Genomic DNA, 21568 nt, shown 5'->3' with positions numbered 1-21568 from the left:
TGGGGGCTGCCCGGCAAACCGTGAAGCCAGTAGCGCTCGGGCAGCCCTTTTCGCGTGGCTGGGAGGGAGGAGGGGGAATGCAGGGCGCTCAGGGGAGGGGGCGGAGTTAGGGCGGGGACTTTGGAGAAGGGGCGGGGAAGGGGCGGAGTTGGGGCGGGGGTTGGAAAGGGGCGGGGTCAGGGCCCCGTGGAGTGTCCTCTTTTTTTATTTTTTAAATATGGTAACCCTAACCATGTAGGTACCAGCAGAAGCATGGGAATCTCCAAACTCCTCTCCTAGTTTGGTAGGAGAACTTTAACAAGAGGTTCCCAAAAGCCCCAATCCAGCACATCCCTGGCTGTAAGTGAATTACCCAAGTTCGTACTGTGGCTACATCTACACTTGGAGTTGCAGGTGTGATTCCCAGCTCATGTAGACATACTCTTGCTAGCTCTCATCTCTGCTACTGTACTAAAAATAGGAGTGTAGACATGGTAGCACGGGAAACAACAACAGGGAGTAGCCTCCGTGAATATGAACCCATCTGGACCCAATGGGTACATACTCAGGCAGGTTAGCCTCTGCCGCTGCTCACTGCCGCCTGTGCTACCATGACAAAACCACCCGTCTGTCTATGCGAGCTGGGAGTCACACCACCAGCCAGTGGCAGAACTGTGTATAGAATCCAGGCCTTCTGACTCCAAGTTTTTGTGCCTTAACCCACAAGCCCATTGTTCCTCTATCCCTGGCTCTTACTGTAGCTTTTGTAATTGCTTCCTCTGTTATGAGTCTTTTTCCCCCCATAAAAGAAATTACAGCTTGTCTCTGTAGAAGATAAAACCTGAGAAATGCAGCAGGTTTGTGCAATAATACAAGGGAGGGAGGATATGAGACTTGTGGGCAATTAAATACATCGAACACAAAGGCCCATCACAGAGCCACATATTTTTTAACTCTTCTTCGTCATTCCTCTTTAAAAGGGCTTAAGCCCTCCAGCTTCTCTCTGAAGGAACTTTGAGACTGCCCGTGACAGGACTCATGTTGCTAAGCCTGCTGGGCAGCATCGCTACAAAATGTGATGACAGGGTCACCCACTGAGAGAACTGTCTTATTTATCCCCGTGCTGGCAAACTGATGTGTTCCCAGCAGTTGCAGCTTTCCCTATAATCATTTGTATTATTATTTATAACAAATTACATGTCAAGGACACAATGGCATACTGGTGCATCCCATTAATTTTTGTATGCAGGGTGGTGGGGGAATAAAAGGCTATGAACTGTTAGTAGGCACACATTGACAATTTATTTTAACTGGGAACTTAGAAGTCCTTTTGTGTTTAAACTTTTATGATGCAGAGAGAGAGAGAGATGGACATAAGAGAATGATGAGAAAAACAGAACAAGAGAAGAGAAGGGCTTTAAAAAGGGTTAGAAATGGATCTGAATAGCAATGGAACCTGCAGTTCCAGTAGAATCATCCTAGAATCATAGAAGATTAGGATTGGAAGGGACCTCAGGAGGTCATCTAGTCCAACCCCCTGCTCAAAGCAGGACCAACACCAACTAAATCATCCCAGCCAGGGCTTTGTCAAGCTGGGTCTTAAAAACCTCTAAGGATGGAGATTCCACTACCTCCCTAGGTAACCCATTCCAGTGCTTCACCACCCTCCTAGGGAAATATTTTTTCCTAATATCCAACCTAGATTTCCCCCACTGCAACTTGTGACCATTGCTCCTTGTTCTGTCATCTGCCACCACTGAGAACAGCCTAGGGTGACCAGACAGCAAATGTGAAAAATCGGGACGGGGGTGGGAGGTAATAGGAACCTATATAAAAAAATGACCCCAAAATCGGGACTGTCCCTATAAAATCAGGACATCTCTCTATAAAATTGGGACATCTGGCCACCCTAGAACAGCCTAGCTCCATCCTCTTTGGAACCCACCTTCAGGAAGTTAAAGGCTGCTATCAAATCCCCCCTCACTCTTCTCTTCTGTAGACTAAATAAGCCCAGTTCCCTCAGCCTCTCCTCCTAAGTCATGTGTCCCAGCCCCTTAATCATTTTTGTTGCCCTCCTCTGGACTCTCTCCAATTTGTCCACATCCTTTCTGTAGTGGGAGGCCCAAAACTGGACTCCAGATGTGTCGAAAACCAATGCAGAATTGAGGGAATAATCACTTCCCTCAATCTGCTGAGAATATTCCTACTAATGCAGCCCAATATGCTGTTAGCCTTCTTGGCAACAAGGGCACACTGTTTACTCATATCCAGCTTCTTGTCCACTGTAATCCCCAGGTTCTTTGCTGCAGATCTGCTGCTTAGCCAGTTGGTCCCTAGCCTGTAGCATTGCATGGGATTCTTCCATCCTAAGTACAGGACTCTGCACTTGTCCTTGTTGAACCTCATCAGATTTCTTTTGGTCCAATCCTCCAATTTGTCTAGGTCACTCTGGATCCTACCCCTACCCTCCAGCATATCTACCTCTCCCCCCCAGCTTAGTGTCATCCGCCCCAGGACCGATCCTGGGGCACTCCACTTGATACCGGCTGCCAACTAGACACCAAGCCGTTGATCACTACCCATTGAGCCCGGTGATCTAGACAGCTTTTGGTCCACCTTATAGTCCTTTTATCCAGTCCATACTTCTTTAACTTGCTGGCAAGAATACTGTGGAAGACTGTATCAAAAGCTTTGCTAATGTCAAACTACATCACGTCCACCACTTTCCCCATATCTGCAGAGCCGGTTTTCTCATCATTGAAGGCATTCAGGTTGGTCAGGCATGGCATGCCCTTAGTGAATCCATGTTGACTGTTCCTGATCACCGTCCTCTCCTCCAAGTGCTTCAAAATGGATTTCTTGAGGACCTGCTCCATGATTTATTGAGTACATGCTACTCAATAAATATTCATGTTTCAAAACATTAGCTGAGCACCACTTGGGGTAAGGAAGGACATTTCCCCTTAATGTTTTCTATTATATGAAGCACATTATGTGGCAGACTTGGGGTGACAGGCTTTTTAATGATGTGGTGGGGAGATCAAAATGGACAAAGATGTATGTTTAGGTTTTTCTAGGAAAGAAAGATAATAGGAGGTCTTCTAAGGAGGCTTGGAAGGAGTAGATTTTTATTGGTAAATGGTGGTAAAGGGTGATTTCACCATATACACACAAACTGATGAAAGAATATTTCTATGGATGATAATTGCAATTTACAGATAGGCAAAATAAGAACGCAGCTTGAGAATTTATTAGAGTTTCATTTAAAGACATTTATTTTGTATAGTTCGACATGTGACATTGACAATTTGTTTTAACGGTCAGAAACCTTTAACTTTTAAAATCTCGATGTGTATTCTCAATAAATAATTATTGTCTGAGCCCTCCATAATTTCATGAAACTGGGACAATTTCCGTGGATAAAAAGCTTTAAAAGGCTGAAAAATAAATATCAATGTTATCTATCAAAATTAGAAAAATCTATGTCAAAGTCTGCAAAGCCTACTCATTAGCAAGCGGAAATAGAAGTTGGGGTATTGCTAGACATGGTCTAGGCATCAGAGACCATTTAGTGAGCATCTGAGAATGCAAGAGATGCCCAGCATGAGAGTGTCTGTAAATAAGGGAGAGGATCAGGGAATTAATTTTCTGACATGGTTTGTGTTATGCAGGAGGGTCTTCTTGTTGTGTCCTCATACTGCTTCCTGCCACATACAATTGCCCAATCACTGCTCTCCACCAGGTCACCATAAAAGCATTCATGCTCCAGCAGCTGGCATCACAGAAGAGGCTTCATATTTTGAGAGTCTCTGCCACAGTCACAAGCACTGGAGCTAATGATGTAGCCCCACTTGATCATCGCATCTCTGGACCGGTCAACTCCAGTGCACAGCTGATTAAGGCAATGCCACATAGTCCAGAGTGGTCTGCACTGGCTGGTAGGTGCCTTTACCTGGAGTGCACAGGCCACAGGCTTGTTCTCCACTCTCGTTTGTCATAACTGAACCCTTGTCTATTTGGGTGACAGTATGAGGGTTTTAACAGTGGCAAGATAATTTTGTCATGACTTCAGTCGCTCAGCATCGGCATTATATCATATAGCAGATGCCTTGGAATTGTGCATTGCCTTGGACACTCAACTCTATTAGCGACTTTCCAGCATATATCAGGAGGATGTCAACATGGGTAGGTTTAAGGCATTTAGGGAGGAGGGATAGCTCAGTGGTTTGAGCACTGGCTTGATAGACTTAGGGTTGTGAGTTCAATCCTTGAGAAGGCCATTTAGGGATCTGAGGCAAAATCAGTACTTGGTCCTGCTAGTGAAGGTAGGGGGCTGGACTCAATGACCTTTCAAGGTCCCTTCCAGTTCTAGGGGATGGGATTTTTATCCTGTAATGTAGCAGCAAGCGACATTAAGTACAGGGTCTAGCTTCTTTGCATGAGGTGATTATGCCCACATTGCACAAGTGTATTCAACAGAGGATTAGCAAAGTACTAGTGCTGTAGATGGCAGAGTGAGTGGGTCTGCACCCCACGGTGATGTAACCAGCTTGCTGAGAATGTTGTATGCTATGTTAACATTGGCTTTAGTTTTCTCAGTATGGGCTCTAAGAGAGAGTGTGTAACTCTAAGGTATATGGCACTTATGGGATGAGTAAATTTCATCCCAAAACAACTGATGTTGAGTTCGTGTTTGACCTCTTGGTTTTTGAGATGCAATGCACTGTCTTGCGCTAGTTATGCAGGAGATCAGGCAAGATGATCATAATTGCCCCTTCTGTTCTCCAAATCTATAAATGCATGAATGAAAAGATCTCTGACTCAAAGATTTCAGGTCCAAAGTCAAACTCATCAGTGAAGAGTTATGAAAAGACATGATTGATGATTACCCCTGTCCATATATCATATGTGAGAGGCTACTGCTTTTTTAAAAGTGACACTTGTCACTTTTCTGACTTACCAAGAGGGGAAGAAAATATATATAGATATACACAATCTTTGTCAACATCCATTTTTCCTCCAGGTTTATTGCAATCATAAACTGTACTGCACTATGAAAAAGTACAGTGTCACCTCGGGTCCATCAAACTTGACACTAAAAGGCTAAATGAATTTCTTAGCCTTAGCTTGATCCAAAGTGGAAAAGTACACACACAATGCATGCTGCACAGATTAATCCTTTGTTGTTGTTCTTGTAGTTGCAGACAAAGTTTATAGACAAAAAATGGACACTGCATTCAACTCAGCAGCACAAAGATCATTGTAGCAAAAGTTTACAAGATTTGAGGGGCTTTGAAGCAGATGATTCGCAGTGCAAAGCACTGTGGCTCCAAAAGGCACAAGAGATTCAGAGTTTTCAGAGTTGGTGCATTTGGGGTGGCAATCTAGTCACATCTGTACTCTGCATCGAGTGGGTGAAGTTGTTTTAGCAGGCCTGTTTTAACCTCTTAGATTAAGCATTTTCTTTCTCCTCCTTCATTTTCACCACCATGTCTTATTGGAGCTCCTTCGTCTATTCTCCTTTATTGCTTAAGTTGCTCTTAAAATTTTGCAACTGCATAGATATAAGATGTCTGTTCTGGCATCTATGTGGAAGTCAGTGAGAAATTTTACTAGCCTTTTTTTAAGTGAAAACAGGTTTTTTGATAGAATGTTTCCAGTCTCAAGAAGTGTTCAGGCATTCTGGAGACCCTACTGTTATCTGGAGGAGAACCAGTAAAACTAAGCCAAGCTGAAATAAAGTATACAGTGAGAAAAGACCTCCTGCCTGAGGGACAGACATCAGCCTATAACTCAATTACAAAGAGTACTATATCACAATCGTTAAAAAGCCGGAGAGTTCTGTTTTTGTATTTTAGAAAGCGAAACAGGCAAAACTCCTAGGCAAGAATCTCCGTTTACATAGCAGCTTGGTTTGCATTTGTGTAAAATTTAAGTTTGCATTGGAAAAAAAGAACAGATGCAAACATGGCTCCTTTGAACACATTCTGAGCTATGCAAATTGAACCCAAATCTACTCCAACTGAGGAGAGAAGGGTCTAACGGCTTACTTTTCAAAAGACCACGTGTGCCAATGCATGCATGAAACGGAGCACCTAATTCATGGATGCTAACTGGGCACATGTGAATGGCTGCATCTAGTAGGACCTTTGGACAAACAAATCAAATACCTGATTTGCACGTGCAATTGCAGTAATTGCACACATGAACTAGGCATTCAAATGTAAAAACTACACACATTTTTATCTTTATATTGACTTATTTGGCCTTTCAGAAAGTAGATCCTAAAAGTCAAGGGGCCAAATTCTCTGTTGGTGTAACTCCATTGGTAGTAGATATTGGAACCCTGCTAGGAGAAGCTTCTCACTCTCTGTGGCAGGAACAGGTGAATAATTGCACCCAGGGGTTAAGGAAGATGGAAGTGTCCCTCTGGGAAAAGTGAGCTGGTGTCTGGGGCAGACAAGTTGTAAGGCCAGAACCCTAGGGCCAGCAATCATGGCATGAGCATGAAGTGATACAATACAACAGAAGTGCCTTGTAGTTATCATTAAGCACATGTCCAAACTTTTAGCATAGCAGAGCCCAAAGGACAGATATATACCATGTTAATAATAAACACTGTGTGTAATGGTTTCCATTCACAAAGACTTTGCGATGCTGGTTTTTGGTTGGACTTAAATGGGTGTGAACCTCTTTGGAATGTGGTTGAGAAATGGAATTGGGTGTAAATATCCAATTTTGGATCAGAAAAGCTCAGCTTTTCAGTTTAGGTTTCTCCCTCTCTCTCTCTCTCTCTTTCTCTCTGCTGAGAAGGGGGCATAGAACTCTGGTCCAAAAATAAAACCTTCCCAAAAATCTTCTCCACAAAACATTCCAGCTGTAATGTGTCAACAGATTTGGACAAAATGTCATTTTGTTGAAAATGTTCTGACCAGCTCTATAAATAAACGTTCACTCCCTGCCCCCAACTAAGAATAGAGAATCCCTCATCTGTATGTGGAATGAGATTGCTGGAAACAATTGCACTGGCATCTAAGGGAAGAAGTTATAATGCTGAAATGAATGTGATGCTTCTACTTCACATGTTAGTTTGGAGTCCCTGGGGAAGGCTGTGCACTGCAAATATAGAGTCGCAATTCTTGTCACTAAATGTGTGCTGAAGCTTGTAATGGGTTTCTTTTGAACCTTTCACACCTCTGCTTTCCATAGAAGGGTTCATTTACCTTTCTGAAGCAGAACAGAGCTGTTTTTAGATTGTCTTGATTCCTATAGACACTGAGATCCCCGGAGCCTGCATTAGGATGCCTTTGTCTAGGCAAATTCTTATCTGACTGGCTGACAGCTGAACAGTTGAAGGAAGACATGGCACCTCCTCTTATAGGCCTGATCCCCACTGTCTTATAGTTTATTGTTATTCGCAGTAACTTTTCCCACTCAATAGCCTAATCCAACTGCTCAGCTAATGCAATCTGTTCATACTATTGCCCGAAGCGGTTAGCCAAAATTCAGGAGTCTTGCAGGGCTTCTGTCAGGATAAGAAATTGACACTACAAGTCAGGTCAATACTTGTTGTAATCTCATTTGTTCACCAAAAAGAGCATACAAAGCCCTGTTTCCCTAAACACAGTAGGAATATCCAGCAGGCTAGTCTGCCACTCCAGCAAGCTCTGTGCCATGCAGATCTGTCTCCACTTTCTGTCAGAGACACACTCATAACTTCTTCTGCTGGCTTGCTCCCTCCAACACACAGCTCACAATCTATATTTTAGCCCCTGCATTTACAACCAGAGAAAACGACTGTATAATCTCCTGGTTTAGTTCTACCATGGCTACAGGCCTTAATGCCTTGGGCAGCTTCATGGATTGTCTGCAGTGGACTTGATTAGGACCAAAACACCCGTGATAGCAGCCATTGGTTTCTTACAGCATCAAAATGCTAATTGCTTCTACGATGGCTCTTGGCACCATTACTACTGGTGCCAAGATTGTGACTGGATGCAGTTGGATGGAGAAAGATAATTTCATTCCACAGAAGATTTCAATGTTTTGAAATCTGGTTTCATTCAGATTCAAAACGAAAACCAACAATCTTGACATTTTCCACAAAAGGGAATTGGCCTCTGGTTCTGGGGCAGTCTGCATGGCTGGTTGCTCCTAAGCACACCCTAGACACTCCAGGGTCCTTGAACCCTAGTCAGTCCTCCTGGTGGGCTAACCTGGAACCATGGTCCCTGGAATCCCAGGCTTCTGAGAAGCCATGAGCCTGGGGGTGAGGGGTCACAGGCCCTCAGCTACCCACCAGCATTCCAGGTGAGCTGCTAGGAAACCAACAGGAAGGAAAACAAATGTTCTGTCACAATTTTTCCAACCAGCTCCAATACTGGTGTTAATTCTAGAACTATTGTGTGAAACATGCAGGTTTCTGTTTGCAAGTAGTTGGGGAAATATATTTCCTAGTGTTAGTTTATGTGGGTTTGGTACCCCTGAATATCCCTTTGAGTTTGGGAATTATAGTTCTATACTTGTCAAATTTTGATTTTTTGACCAAAAATAGTGAAATGTTGAATGTGAACTGGAAAAAAGGTGGAGGAAATGATGCTTTCTGGAAATTAAATAATAATTAGCAGATATAGACATGGTTGAAAGTTCTCAATTATGAATCACATTTTGTAGCAATTTGGGGTTGTGACCGACACATATAATTTCTCCCACAATATTTTCATGCAATTGTTTTTTCTTTTTATTTATTTTGTGGAAGTTCCCAAAATGGGCACAACACACACTGGAGGACACAGCCCCGGGCCTGGAGAGCTTGCAACCCAAGACACTAATCCTGCAAACACTTAATTTTAAGCACATGCCTATTCCCATGGGAGTCTTTACTGCTTTCTGTTGTTTGCTCCAGCTGCACAGCTCACAAAACGTACTTAGTTATCTAGCTCCCAGATCAGCGAAGCATTTAAGCATGCGATTAAGTCCATCCCTGCTCAGCAAAGCACTTAAGTATGTGCTTAGGTCCACTCAAATCAATGGGACTTAAGTCCATGCCTCCAATTAAGCACATGCTTAAATGTTTTGCGGAGCAGGGATGAACTGTTAAATCAGAGCCCTAGTAACTGCATGATCTTTTATTTGAATACAAACAGATGTGGAGCTGACACTATTGTTCACGGCACTGCTTTCTGGGATGCTTCTGCTAATACATATCCTCCCTGCCTCACACCAGCTGTAAGCTGCTTAGATGCCCATGTTGGGTGACCAGATAGCAAGTGTGAAAAATCAGGACGGGGGTGGGGGAGTAATGGGCACCTAAATAAGACAAAGCCCCGAGTATCAGGACTGACCCCATAAAATCAGAACATCTGGAAACCCTGTGCCCATGGCCCACAGCAGGAGATCAAACCAGTGTCAAATCTATCATGTTTCTTATTGGCAGGATCAGTTTGAAAAGGAGTCACTATCAATAAACTTCTGTGGAGTTGGGAGGCCCCAGTGCTTTAGCTGTAGCAGCCCTACAGAGAACTTTACTCTGAGATTGTACTGTATATCACTATTATAACTCCATCATGGTCAATTAGCCAGACATATTCCTGGCTCTTATCTTCAAAAATGATGCTTCTTGATTATTTATGTTTCCAAAGGCTATTATTGAGTAATTCAGTGTAGTGATGAACTTCAATATGCTCTACCATTGTGACTGTAAATCCAGGTGTTAACACCCCCGCGTGACCCATCCTCTCACCGTAGATACCTAATAAAGGTGCCATTAGCTGGCAGTATATACTGAAGTAAACTATACAACCAGCTGATCTTCCCATTACAGAAAGGGGTGCTGGTGAGTGCTAGAAGATTATCTGAGTAAGGAGCTGTCCGAGTTATTAAAAAGCAAGAGAGGGAGCAAGAAAGAGAGAGAAAACCAATTCTTCTTAAGAGGGATTCCTATTTTGCCAGGGCAGATAGGGAAAGGTAGAATCAATAGCCTGTAAAATAAAAATAATAGGAAAAAACCATTGCGAAGTTAAAGAATCCTAGCTCTCCAAGCCCAGTGAGGAGCTGAACATTATTTCTCCAATTCTGTTTGGAAGAATAGCTTTAAGACTTGACAGAGGACTTGGCAAGAGATGGGGAAAGTGTTCTACGTCATTTAGCTTGTCTCCATTTCTCAAATGATGCACTTCCCCCAAATTTTGCATCCTAGCCCCTTTGAGCCTCTCACAGCTCCTGCAGGTGTCCAGACTGCACATGCAGCATCCCCAAATATGTGACCAAATATGATCCAGCCCAGGGATACGGGGCTCAAAAAGGACTTTTCCCTTGAAATTGCTGATCCTACCTGCTGTGAGCCAGGATGTGGCCGGGCACCAGAAATGAGAGCAGGGAGACTCCCTCTCCTGTGCTATCAGTAATGTCCCCTGCTGGTGTCCAGGCAACATGGAGGAGGAAGGTACCTGACTAAAATGCAGAGGGGACAAGAGTCTGACTGAAAGTAACAGAAGAGGAGTAAGACTAGCTCTGGAGGGGCAAGGAGATTAAGGAATGGAGACTGGGAATGGTTAGGTAAGGAGAATGGCACTAGAAAATGAGCCAGGAATGGGAAGAGGCAGGACTGGGACGGATTGGAGGGGACAAGGCAAAAGAGGTCAGGCTTGGGGGGAATGGGCAGTATGGTCTATGTCCACTAGAGAACAAACCCTGGAATGGAATCCACAATTTTCAATTCTCACCATTCCTCTGCTGTAAGCAAATGCCTATGAAACCCAGCAGCAGTGTGTCATACCCAGATAGGTGACAGCATCCTATTGCTATCAGTTGCTCTGTCAGCTCAAGTGGCACAGGTCCATTTGGAGGAACTAAAGGTTCCAATCCTGTTGATAAGCCACACCAGTGTTAATATGACACCATATAATAGAGTTTGTTGTTGTTTTTTCAGTTTGCTTTTTTAAAAACCTAGCAAATTATACATTAAAATACATTAAAAGAGTACTAATGCTTCAAAGTCCAGCACACACAAGTTAGAAATGCCAGAATTAAGGTTGTCTGTGCACAAGATCACCAGCCTAGTCAGGATCAGGAGGGGAAAGTTCTGCAGGTCTGACTGCACATGGGTGAATCTTAAGAGGGGTTTGATATCATCCGTATGCATTGCATCTGGGAAATTTTCCCATGCATGAGGGGCAACATGGGAGAAAGTACAAAGAATGCTCAGTTCCACCTGTTTGCCTCTGATCTGATCATATCTGATTCTTTTCTGAATCCCCATAGAGGTTAAATGATCACCCCGAGGGCCTGGGACAGTACCAAGAGTGGATCCCAACACTTGGCCCTCTAAGAACTAAACAAGTCTTCCTCTCCCATTCATTGGTTCATTAATAGGATAGATCCTTCAATGGCCATTAGCTAAGATGGTCAGGAAACAGCGTTATGCTCTGGGTGCCCCTAAACCTCCAGAAGCTGGGACAGAATGACAGGGGATGGATCTCTTGACATTGCCCTGTTCTGTTCATTCCCACTGAGGTGTTTGGCATTGGCTCTGCTGGAAGACACAATATTGGGCTAGCTGGGCTATTGGTCTGACCTAGCATGGCCGTTCTTATGTTTTTTTTATGGCAAGAGCAGTACAAAGCAGGCAGACTCAAATAACCTTTAGTAGACCAATGAGGTGACCCGAAAGACTTAGCTACGTCGTTTCGGATGTGCTTCCACTTGGTTTAACGCAGCGTAGTGTAAATAAAAATAGAACAGCTAACCCATCCGGCCCCTTCTTTCCGAAGCCGTTGAAAGGAAAAGACTCCTAGAAATTTAAAGTAAGACAAAGTGTTGCTGAAAAGTTCTTTCTGTATTAAACTCACGGCTTCCAAACCAGCTCATTCCAGATGCACAGCTGGTAGCCATTGCAACAACAACTGTAATTCTGTAATATCCTCCCGTGGAGGCTGTTGCAGCTTGTCTGTTTTGCATCCCCTGTAGTGCCTTAGCCTCTTTTTTACTGTTTCGCTGTTTATCCTAAGGAAAAGTAAACAGGGGGAAAAAACATATATTTTTTTTTCCTATGTAGTTGTGCAACTTGCAGCAACAGATATATGGTGTAGAGCGAATCAGCTGGGAACTATAAGAGATTAGCACATACAGTAGCTTTGGACCAACTTTTTATTGCACAATAAATTCTGGTTTTGTTAATGGATCTGTTATAAAAGATTAAAATTAATTTATAAATATTGATTCACTGACTATTACTATAAGAACATAAAAACAGCCATACTGGGTCAGACCAAGGGTCCATCTAGCCCAGCATCCTGTCTTCTGACAGTGGCCAGTGCCAGGTGCCCCAGAGGGAATGAACAGAACAGGTAATCCTCAAGTGATCCATCCCCTGTCGCCCATTCCCAGCTTCTGGCAAAAAGAGGCTAGGGACACCATTACTGCCCATCCTGGCTAATAGCCTTTGATGGACCTATCCTCCATTAATTTATCTAGTTCTTTTTTGAACCTTGTTATGGTCTTATATACAGATTATATACAGATTAAATATGGAGTTGATGTTCAGATATCATGACAAACCGCAGAAGTGCAGCAAAAATTACCATGGTACCATTTAGACCTATGGGGCCCAATCATGAAATCATAGAATATTAGGGTTGGAAGAGACCTCAGGAGGTCATCCATTGAATCATCATTGAAGATTAATTTGTGACCCTCTCCTCTAAAAGCCAGAATGGTCACACTCCAGCCACTACTACAGTCTAGAGACTCAGAAGTGAAAACCAATCATTCAAGTTGGGTTCTTCTGACTGTGAGCAAAGGCTAGTGGGGGTTGGGAAGGGGCTATTAATTTTTTCAGCCTGTTTTGCAGCTCTGTGGTTTTCCCTCTATCTGTACATATTAGAGCTGGTCAAAACCAGAATTACTGTCCCATGGGAAATTCCAATATTTTGACATTTCCGTCCTTAAAGTCAAGAATATTTAAAATTTTCACAAAAGAAGTTTCAAAAATTTCATTTGGGAAACATCCAAACAAAAAGCTCCTTCATTTTTGAGAGAAACAAAATGTTTTGATCTTTCAGATTGGTTAATTCAACATTTCAAATTGGGTTTCATCTTGAGGTGACATTTTGCTTCAAAATGATGCTAGCGTGACATCTGAAGTTGAACTGACATTTTGGATTGAAACATTTTGGTTCAAATTGACTTTTGATTTTGTTTTGGCTCAAAATGCCTTGTTCAATTTTTTTTTAATGTCAAAATCATGTCAATTTTGACAAAACTACATTTTCCCATGGAAAAAAGTTTCATCCCCAAATTTTTTGTACCAATGGTTACATTGTAGCCTTTATGCCACAGACCTATGTAGAGGTGGTGTGATGCCACACCTCACACCAACAAGGACTCTGGGAGAGATTGGGGGGCAGAGGCTATAGTTCCACAATCCACTGGCTGGGGTTATCCCTGATGTAGGGGAGTCCCCAGTGCACCCACATATGGCACAGCTGGCTCCCATACCACTCTCCCATCAGTTCCCATTAGACCATGCCTTTTGGGGGCAGTGAGGCGTCAGGTTTTTGCTCCGGCAATCCCCAGATGGTGATCTGCTGAGGAAGAATCAGGAGCTGGTGTAGGCTAAAGCAGTATATACCCAGGCCAAGCAGAGATTCAGGGAGCTGTTACCAGCTCACCACCCTTTTGTGCCCAGTGGCAGCTGAACACAGCAGAGAATCTGACCCCATAACTCATGTAGGGACAATCTTTCCTGGTGCTTTTCAGTGCACACGGATTGTGCACTCTACATTACGTTAGGATGATGCAAAATGCTCCCTTCAGTACACTGCCCCATGGCTCCATCCCCAACTCCTAGCACTCTCTAAGAATCAGGCCCTTTAAAGTGTCTGGAACTGGGCACCCCAAAATTGGGAAATACCAATGGCCAGTTGTACCAGTTAGGCATCATATCCCAGTGAAGTCCCCTCACATTTCATTTACTTCTATGGCTACATCTGCCTGTCTATGTAGTTTAGGACAAACATACAAATGCACAGATACACACACGAATGAACATCCCTATCTTTTAAGGATTTGTATGTATAGAGGGGATGGAGGTGGGATTCCTTACAGAGTGTTTCTTTAAGTTAGTGATAGTGTCGGACATGACAGGACATTTTTTATAAACATTAAAACTATATATAACTAAAACTAGATGCAATATAAAACTGTGTATATGAAACCTATCACCACTCTTGAGAGTAATATTAGAGGAATTTTTTACTGATAGTCATTATTGGGGGTAATTTATATGACATGAGCCAATTCCGTTTGTCATTTTCTGCTATTTACTTTTTTTCACAGTAACAATTAGTGCTAGACATTATACACATGTGCAACAGAAAGCCAGTCCCTGTCCAAAGATCGTGCAATCTTTGGGACTGACCTGAAGCCCACTGGAGTTAATGGAAACACTTGATGATGAGAAACTAGCTGAGTAAACCAAAGAACCACGAAGAAGGGATGGGAGAACACATACAGGAATTGGACTATGCATGGTACTGTTATGAGCTGGGTGAAACCTTGTTATGGGTTGAGTTGAAATCCCATTGAGATTGATAGGTGTGGAATCACCCTTCAATTAACATAACTGTACCCAGGAGGCTTTTGCAGAGTATAATTTTGGGTAGGTGTGGTGGCGAGGAGAGGAACTGAGAACATAGGAACTGAGAACATCCAAGAACGGTCAGACAGGGAGAGGCAATGAAGCCAAGCAGGAGCCTGTAACCACAGTGTGATCCTAGAAAAAGATGAAGAGAGAACTTTTGGGTCTGGTGTTGGCTAAAAAGGCATGTAAGCGAAGAAGCTGCTCCTTTTGTGCTTAGTTCCTTCTGTGTTCAGAGACACAGGATTTTGCACATTTCTTGTAAATAAACAAGATAGATAAAAAAAAATACCAGACTCCATCAATTTCTACTTCCAACGGGAACATCCCAAGGGTCCCAAACAGCACACGTAGTAGTGTCAGCACACCAACTGCCTGCATGTACGCCAATGCAAAACTCCAGTAACTCCAGTGACTTCTATTATAGTACTGTGGATTTAGAGCTGTGTAACAGACAGATGAATTGCATTTCCTGGGTCTAGACATGAAGGGCCAAATCCTCAGGTGGTTATAGAGTAGCTCAGTTGGAGTCAAAGTAACTCTATTGATTTATATCACCTTTGGGCCTGGCTCATAGTCCCTAAAGAGGGAGAATTCTCTATGAAAAGATGGCATGTCCACCTACATTCTGAATTATAGGCCTGGTACTCAAAGAACTGACACTCTGAAGTGGAATGGCACTGGTATGGAAAGATCATATTGATGCCCAAATCCAGGACTAATACACATGTGTAATAAGGTATTTTATAACTGTGATTCTACCACCTTTATAGCAAGTTTTATGCCAATTTGATTAGGATGCTATTGGCTGACAGCAACCATAGTTTATGCTGCTTAAACATCATCATTATCTAATGTAGGAAAGGAAGCTAATTAGTTATAACGATGAAAATGATAGTTTTATCTATGTTATATTACAACCGATTTTACACATCTGAGAGGATTTCATTCAGTGTTTCATTCTAAATTCAAAAGACTTAAGTAAACTAAAAAGTCAGAAAGGAGTAAAAACGGTGAGTCGTTAATTATTTCTCTATAAAATGTGTAGTCGATATATAAGTCTTCAAAAAAACATCCCAAACCATCCTGTAAATTGTTCTTATAAGGTGATCCATTGCTTTTCATGGGCAATGTTCTTTATGTAACAGTGCATTTATTAATGTATCGTAATAGATCAGTCTATATTTCTTTAGTCCATCCTCAGTAACATATTATTTAAAGCTCATTAGTCACTGAAATAACACATGCAAAAGCACAAGTTGATTAGCTGTGATATTTTATTAAAGTGAGCATTTTGGGATTTTTATTCTCCATCCCTCATCAACATAAAACATAGTAAAGAGTTTATAAATCTAATTAAGGACATTAGAATAAGGAAAAAATCACTGAATATTTAGTTAGGCTATGCAAGCCTTTTGTACAAGCAAGTCATTAGAGGTGGTCATAAATGCCAATCGAAAAGCATTCAATAATTGCTAGTTGGTGAAAGTACAGCAAGACAGATGTAAATGGGATGGTAGCCTGCAAAGGTAGAAATATTATGCTTTGTTGTTGTTGTTTTGTTTTCTTTTTTTAAAAATGTCTCAAAATGCTGTGAAAGCCAGTGGGTTGAAATCCACAGTATAGTCTTTCGATTTAAAGCATTACTGGGATGCAGAAGATCTGTATTCAATTCTTGACTCTGTCACACACATCCTCCAGGGCCATAAGCAAACCACTTAGCCCCAGATCCTCCAAGGTATTGAAGCACCTAACTCTCATAGATTTCAATGGAAATACCTTTGAGGATCTGGGCCTTAGGGCCAATTTTAAGGAAATAAGAATAGCCATACTGGATCAGACCAATGATTCATCTAGCCCAGTATCCTGTCTTCTGACAGCGGCTGTGACGTTGTGCAGTCTATATGGTTTTATAAAAACATGCTTCGTGCAAAAGGTCTCTTGTAAGGTATCATTATATATCTTTTGCAGAAAGTGGGAACCCTTTGTCCCTCTGGGTTTCCACCCCCCCTCACTGGAAAAGCACCAGGTTAAAGATGGATTCCAGTTCAGGTGATATGATCACATGTCACTGCAAGACTTCATTGCCCACTTGCCAGCACACACATATACAGGAAGACTAACACAGGTAAACACAGCCATCTGCAGACAATGGTCCTGGTTAATGGGAGTCATCAAGATTCCAAACCATCATTAATGGCCCACACTTTACATAATTACAATAGGCCCTCAGAGTTATGTTTTATATTTCTAGTTTTAGATACAAGAGTGGTACATTTCTACAAATAGGATGATCACACTCAGTAGATTATGAGCTTTGTAATGATACCTTACAAGAGACCTTTTGCACGAAGCATATCCCAGTTGCATTATAGTCACTTATTATCAAATCTTTATAAAACTATCCCAGTTACATTATATTCACTTATTATCATGTTTTTATAAAACCATATAGACTGCACAACATCACAGCGGCCAATGCCAGGTACTTCAGAGGGAATGGACAGAACAGATAATCATCAAGTGAACCATCCCATGTCACCCCTTCCCAGCTTCTAGCAAACAAAGGCTAGGGACACTATCCTTGCTCATCCTGGCTAATAGCCATTGGTGGAACAATTCTCCATGAACTTATCTAGGTTTTTTTTTAGAACCCTGTTATAGTCTTGGCCTTCACAACATCATCTGGCAAGGAGTTCCACAGGTTGACTGCTGCCTATTCTTTTCATTTGGTGACCCCTAGTTCCTGTGTTATGGAAAGAGTAAATAACACTTCCGTATTTACTTTCTCTGCACCTATCATGAGTTTATAGACCTCTATCAATCCCCCCTTAGTTGTCTCTTTTCCAGCTGAAAAGTACCAGTCTTTTTAATCTCTTCTCATATGGAAGCTGTTCCATACCCCTAACCATTTTTGTTGCCTTTTTCTGTACCTTTTCCAATTCTAATATATCTTTGAGATGGGATGATCAACCTGCATACTGTATTCTAGGTGGGTGTACCATGGATTTATATAAAGACAATATGATATTTTCTATCTCAGTGGCTATTCCTTTCCTAATGATTCCCAACACGCTTAGCTTTTTTCACTGCAGCTGCACATTGAGTGGATGTTTTCAGAGAACTATCCACAATAACTCCAAGATCTCCCTCTTGAGTGGTAACAGCTAATTTAGACCCCCATCATTGTACATGTATAGTTGGGATTATGTTTTCCAATGTGCATTACTTTGCATTAATCAACATTGAATTTCATCTGCCATTTTGTTGCCAAGTCACCCAGTTTTGTGAAATCCTTTGTAGCTCTCTCACTGAGCGATCCCTCTCCCCATATGACTGGGTGGCTCTGGGAATTGGTAATGGACTACAAACCTGTTCACCTCTAGGTCATCAGTTTTGGGGGGAGGGATAGCTCAGTGGTTTGAGCATTAGCCTGCTAAACTCAGGGTTGCAAGTTCAATCCTTGAGGGGGCCATTTAGGGAACTGGGGTAAAAATCTGTTTGGAGATTAGTCCTGCTTTGAGCAGGGGATTAGACTAGATGACCTCCTGAGGTCTCTTCCAACCCTGATATTCTATGATTCTACCTCTAATTTTTACTGAGCTGCCCCATTGCTTTTAATCGAAATAAGGGAATGTCCCAACAATTAATTTCTTTTTAAATCAAAAAGAACATTTTTTCCTCATGCCGTTTTTAAGGCCATTGATTTCTGCAGCCTTATGATACATTTCAGATGCTAATGGGAACTGGTGAAAAATCAACCTTTCTAGCTAAGTTTCTTTTTCCATCAGGATCATTTTTGTCATCAAAAAACCACACACACACACACACACACACACACACGTAGAGGAGACAGGTTTCCTATACTTCATGTATCCACAGATCTGCAATACATGATTTGCCATGGAACTGGTGCTGCTGGCCAAGTGGGAAATCCAGTGTCCTGTATGTCACACTGAGTTCTGCCTGCATGATCATCAGACCTCACTGGAAGCTCTTAGCAAGAGAGAGGGAGGTGGAGAGGAAAGGAGCCGAGTAAAATGGAGAATAAACCTATTTGAAGGCCCACGGGAAAGGCGTATGTGGTGTCATCCCAGCTGTGTGAGCGTGCATGAACGTCCATTTCACCACACCATTGCTGGCACTGATGGAACTGCCAAAATGGGCATCAAATTCAGAGGACAACGAGGGCCTGGGCTAGGGTGAGCAGATGGCAAGTGTGGAAAATTGGGACAGGGAGTGGTAGTGGTGGTGGTGGTGGGGAAATAGGCATCTTTATAAGACAAAGTCCCAAATATCGGGACTGTCCCTATAAAATCAGGACATCTGGTCACCCTAGCCTGGGCAAAGGAGTAGAGTTTAGTAGTTAGGGCCCGGGACTGGTAATAAGGAGACCTAGGTTTCATTTCCAGCTTTGCTACTGACCTGCTGTGTGACCAGGAGCAAGTCATTTAATCTCTGTGCCTCTATTTCTCCTCTCAGCTTCTGTCTGTCTTTAGATTGCAGGAAAGACACTTTTCAGAGTAGCAGCCGTGTTAGTCTGTATCCGCAAAAAGAACAGGAGTACTTGTGGCACCTTAGAGACTAACAAATTTATTAGAGCATAAGCTTTCGTGGGCTACAACCCACTTCTTCGGATGCATATTGAGTGAAACATATCGAAGAGATATATATACACACATACAGAGAGCATGAACAGGTGGGAGTTGTCTTACCAACTCTGAGAGGCCAATTAAGTAAGAGAAAAAAACTTTTGAAGTGATAATCAAGGTAACCAAGTACAGACAGTTTGATAAGAAGCAAGTGTGAGAATACTTACAAGGGGAGATAGATTCAATGTTTGTAATGGCTCAGCCATTCCCAATCCCTATTTAGCCCGGAGTTGATTGTGTCTAGTTTGCATATCAATTCCAGCTCAGCAGTCTCTCGTTGGAGTCTGTTTTTGAAGTTTTTCTGTTTTAAGATAGCCACCCGCAGGTCTGTCATAGAATGGCCAGACAGGTTAAAGTGTTCTCCCACTGGTTTTTGAGTATTATGATTCCTGATGTCAGATTTGTGTCCATTAATTCTTTTGCGTAGAGACTGTCCGGTTTGGCCAATGTACATGGCAGAGGGGCATTGCTGGCACATGATGGCATATATCACATTGGTAGATGTGCAGGTGAACGAGCCCCTGATGGTATGGCTGATGTGATTAGGCCCTATGATGGTGTCACTTGAATAGATATGTGGACAGAGTTGGCATCGGGCTTTGTTACAAGGATAGGTTCCTGGGTCAGTGTTTTTGTTCAGTGATGTGTGGTTGCTGGTGAGTATTTGCTTTAGGTTGGGGGGTTGTCTGTAAGCAAGGACAGGTCTGTCTCCCAAGATCTGTGAGAGTAAAGGATCATCTTTCAGGATAGGTTGTAGATCTCTAATGATGCGCTGGAGAGGTTTTAGTTGGGGGCTGAAGGTGACAGCTAGTGGTGTTCTGTTATTTTCTTTGTTGGCCCTGTCTTGTAGGAGGTGACTTCTGGGTACTCGTCTGGCTCTGTCAATCTGTTTTTTCACTTCAGCAGGTGGGTATTGTAGTTTTAAGAATGCTTGATAGAGATCTTGTAGGTGCTTGTCTCTATCTGAGGGATTGGAGCAAATGCGGTTATATCTTAGAGCTTGGCTGTAGACAATGGATCGTGTGGTGTGTCCTGGATGGAAGCTGGAGGCATGTAGGTAAGTGTAGCGGTCAGTAGGTTTCCGGTACAGGGTGGTATTTATGTGACCATCGCTTATTAGCACAGTAGTGTCCAGGAAATGGACCGCTTGTGTGGATTGATCTAGGCTGAGGTTGATGGTAGGATGGAAATTATTGAAATCATGGTGGAATTCCTCAAGGGCTTCTTTTCCATGGGTCCAGATGATGAAGATGTCATCAATGTAGCGCAAGTAGAGTAGGGGCGTTAGGGGACGAGAGCTAAGGAAGCGTTGTTCTAAGTCCGCCATAAAAATGTTGGCATACTGTGGGGCCATGCGGGTACCCATAGCAGTGCCGCTGACTTGAAGGTATATATTGTCCCCAAATGTGAAATAGTTGTGGGTGAGGACAAAGTCACAGAGTTCAGCCACCAGGTTAGCTGTGACATTATCGGGGATACTGTTCCTGATAGCTTGTAGTCCATCTTTGTGTGGAATATTGGTGTAGAGGGCTTCTACGTCCATAGTGGCCAGGATGGTGTTTTCTGGAAGATCACCGATGGATTGTAGTTTCCTCAGGAAGTCAGTAGTATCTCGAAGATAGCTGGGAGTGCTGGTAGCGTAGGGTCTGAGGAGAGAGGGCCAACAAAGAAAATAACAGAACACCACTAGCTGTCACCTTCAGCCCCCAACTAAAACCTCTCCAGCGCATCATTAGAGATCTACAACCTATCCTGAAAGATGATCCTTTACTCTCACAGATCTTGGGAGACAGACCTGTCCTTGCTTACAGACAACCCCCCAACCTAAAGCAAATACTCACCAGCAACCACACATCACTGAACAAAAACACTGACCCAGGAACCTATCCTTGTAACAAAGCCCGATGCCAACTCTGTCCACATATCTATTCAAGTGACACCATCATAGGGCCTAATCACATCAGCCATACCATCAGGGGCTCGTTCACCTGCACATCTACCAATGTGATATATGCCATCATGTGCCAGCAATGCCCCTCTGCCATGTACATTGGCCAAACCGGACAGTCTCTACGCAAAAGAATTAATGGACACAAATCTGACATCAGGAATCATAATACTCAAAAACCAGTGGGAGAACACTTTAACCTGTCTGGCCATTCTATGACAGACCTGCGGGTGGCTATCTTAAAACAGAAAAACTTCAAAAACAGACTCCAACGAGAGACTGCTGAGCTGGAATTGATATGCAAACTAGACACAATCAACTCCGGGCTAAATAGGGATTGGGAATGGCTGA

The sequence above is a fragment of the Terrapene carolina genome, unplaced genomic scaffold (assembly GCF_002925995.2).
Source record: "Terrapene carolina triunguis isolate 2854851 unplaced genomic scaffold, T_m_triunguis-2.0 Scaffold69, whole genome shotgun sequence".
In the NCBI taxonomy this organism is placed as follows: domain Eukaryota; kingdom Metazoa; phylum Chordata; order Testudines; family Emydidae; genus Terrapene; species Terrapene triunguis.
Note: the sequence above shows the minus strand (reverse complement) of the source record.